Below are 2,905 nucleotides of genomic sequence, written 5' to 3'. Positions count from 1 at the left end.
GATGTGATTATGTAAAAATGTGGGGAAATTGTGGCAAAAACATTAATGTCACTTGCAAAATATACATTTTGTCATGGTTGAAAAAAAGGAACAGAAGTTAAGTCTGAGGGAGATATCTCTGCAATATGAAATGGCACAAGCTGGGGGGTGACGTTTATAGCTTTGTCAACAAGAAGAAAAAGTTATGACTCAACTATTTTATTTGTTTTGTTTTGTTTTGTTCGAGACAGGGTCTCACTTTGTAGTGTGGGCTGACTTTGAACTCACTATGTAGTCAGACTGGCCTCAGACTCACATGGTCCTCTTGCCTCATCCCCGAGGGCTGGGGTTACAGGTGTGCGTCACTGCACCTGACTTCAACTATTTTATATACGTCTGACTTGTAGCATGCTCAGACTCATGTGACCATGTGAAGGACAGCAGAACTACATTTTTGAGAAAGCTTGGATTTGGAAATACCACAGTTTCTTCTCTTTTTGTGGAAATTATCTTAAGTCAGCATGAGATGAAGTAAAATCAAAACTCCCAAGTGGGGAAGTCTTTTTGTATGTCTAAATAATCTCTATAAATCTAGTTACTAGATGTAAGTTCCCCCCAATTCTTTTATAATGTAAATTCTAAAAGTGATATTAATAGTAGTCAAAATATCAGTCATTTTGCTGCGCTCTGAGGACATTTTGTGGAAGCACATCAGGTAACACAAAGCCAACTTCCGGCCAGAGACGGAGCTCAGTAACAGTACCCGCCTAGCAAGGGCGAGGCTGTGGGTTTGATAACTAGCAAAAAAGAAGAAAAAAGACTAAACTCTATTGACACAAAAGGGGGAGAGTTGGGGGAAAAAGCCAAAAAGGAGAATTAAATGTTCAGTTCATCAAAACGTCAAAAGGTAAACCTCACCTCAACTGCAGTCTGATCCAGAAATTGGAGGCATCATCAGGGTTCTTTTTTTTTTTTGTTTTGTTTTTCTCCGGTACCGGGAATCGAACTCATGACCTTGCGCTTGCCAGGCAGGCGCTGTGCCACTGAGCTAAATCCTCAGCCCCTCATCAGGGTTCTTGTTTCGTTTCCCTGACATTCTCTCTCTGTGCCTTCTTCTTCTTCTTCTTCTTTTTTGTTTGGTCTTTTTGAGACAGGGTTTCGCTCTGCAGTTCAGGCTGAGCTTGAGTTCACTTCGTAGCCCAGGCTGGCCTCACACTCGCAACAATCCTCCTGCCTCAGCCTCCCGAGTGCTGGGATTACAGGCATGTTCCACCACGCCTGGCTCTCGCTGTGCCTTCTTCTGAGGTTGGCTTCTTCCCAAGTGGGATCCTCCTGCTCATGGTGATGTGAATGACAGCAGGTCTAGACCTCCTGTCTTTACAGTGTTTCCCTGAGGAGAGAAGATTCCTTCCCACGCACCCAGGAAAGCTTCTCTTTTGTTTGGCTCAGGTTTGGTGTCTTTCTCTTCCCTAGGTCTCTAAGGGCCAGGAGGTAGAACATGATAATTCATCTAGGTCCTCAGACTACTTTAGAACTGGAAGAACTGTCAACTCCATTTTAGCCGCTAAGTGGGGGAGTTACTAGGAAGGAAGTGATTAGGAGAGTTATCAGGAAGGAAGAAGGATGGACTGCATGAGGAGGAGACATCCAACAAATATCCCTTCCAGAGAATATCTCCGAATTCCATGACCCCACCTCCCTTGCGATAGCTGAGCAGGCCAGATGCCCATGGGCGGCTCAGTAAATAGCAGAGATAGTCAGCCCCATTCTTCTGTTTTTATGTAGTAATAGACTTTTTATCTCAGTACTGAGTGCACAGCTAAAGATTGCATTTCCCAACTTCTCTTACATTTAACTGTGGACATATGACTCGGTTATGGCTTAAGAGAAGGAGCAGAAATTCTGTAATCAGTTTGGTGTTGCATTGTAGGGGATGATAATTTCTTTTTGTTATTTGTTTGTTTTTTTGAGACAGGATCTTGCTATGTAGTTCAGGCTGGCCCCAAACTTGAAGCAATCCTGCTGCCTCAGCCTCCTGAGAGCTGGGATAACAGCCATGCGCCACCACACCCAGCTAGGAAATGATAGTTATTCTGGACCTGAAGCCAGTTATAATGATGTCATGATATTCAGTACCATTATTAATTCTCTAAACATTAACCATATCACATCAAATAAGTCATATATTTTTATGTGTTTTAACATCTCTGACATTAGGCTATATCATAAAATCAATAGTGTCTTGTAAGCATGGTACATTTTGTGTGAGAACTTGTTCACAGCTGTCTTGGTTACTTTTCTCTCCTTGCTGAGACAAAATACCCAACGTCCAAAATGAAGGGAGGAAAGGTTTATTTAGCTTACAGTTTGTGGAGGTTTCAGTCCATACTTGGCTGGCTCAGAGGCAGAAGATAACAAACCCACAAGAGCAAGTGGGGAATGGCAGCCGAACAGCAAACAGCCAGAGCAAAAGGGAGGAATGGCAGCAAGCAGCTTCTTTCCCTCCCTTACACTGTAAACAGCTACCCCCACCTAAGGGGCGTGTAGCTCTCACATAATCTCCATGCCCTCCTCTTCCACAGGCTCAGGATGTATACAAAGTAAGCACCCTGGCTTCCTGCTGAGTCACTTAGCCAAACCTCTAGACTCCCCAAGTTGACACAGTGTATCAACCATAACAACAGCTGTTCATATTATTAGTACTTCAGGGGAGCTGTACGCCTTTTTGGTACTACATATTTTAAGTAGGATGCCATTTAAAGCCAGGTATTGTGGCTCACACTTATTAATCCCAGCACTCTGGGAGGCACAGGCAGGAGGATTGTGAGTTCAAGCTCTGCTTGGGTAATTTAGCAATTTAGCAACAGAATATCTCAAAATTAAAAATATAAAGGATTGGGGATGTAGCTCTGTGAATGTCATGAGT

The 2,905-nt window shown here is 43.2% G+C and overlaps 1 protein-coding gene across 1 annotated transcript in view; it reads right to left on the bottom strand.

Moving 5' to 3' along the window:
* Positions 1-915, bottom strand: part of Tm4sf5 (transmembrane 4 L six family member 5) — a 17,339-nt gene extending 16,424 nt beyond the window's left edge. The window contains exon 1 of the mRNA XM_013522220.1: positions 898-915. The gene's annotated coding sequence lies outside the window, so the exon portion shown is untranslated. The remainder of the gene's footprint in view (positions 1-897) is intronic.
* Between the last annotated feature and the right edge of the window lie 1,990 nt (positions 916-2,905).

The sequence above is a fragment of the Chinchilla lanigera genome, unplaced genomic scaffold (genome assembly GCF_000276665.1).
Source record: "Chinchilla lanigera isolate Chin_1 unplaced genomic scaffold, ChiLan1.0 scaffold00066, whole genome shotgun sequence".
NCBI lineage: Eukaryota > Metazoa > Chordata > Mammalia > Rodentia > Chinchillidae > Chinchilla > Chinchilla lanigera.
This window is presented reverse-complemented; position numbering and strand designations above follow the sequence as displayed.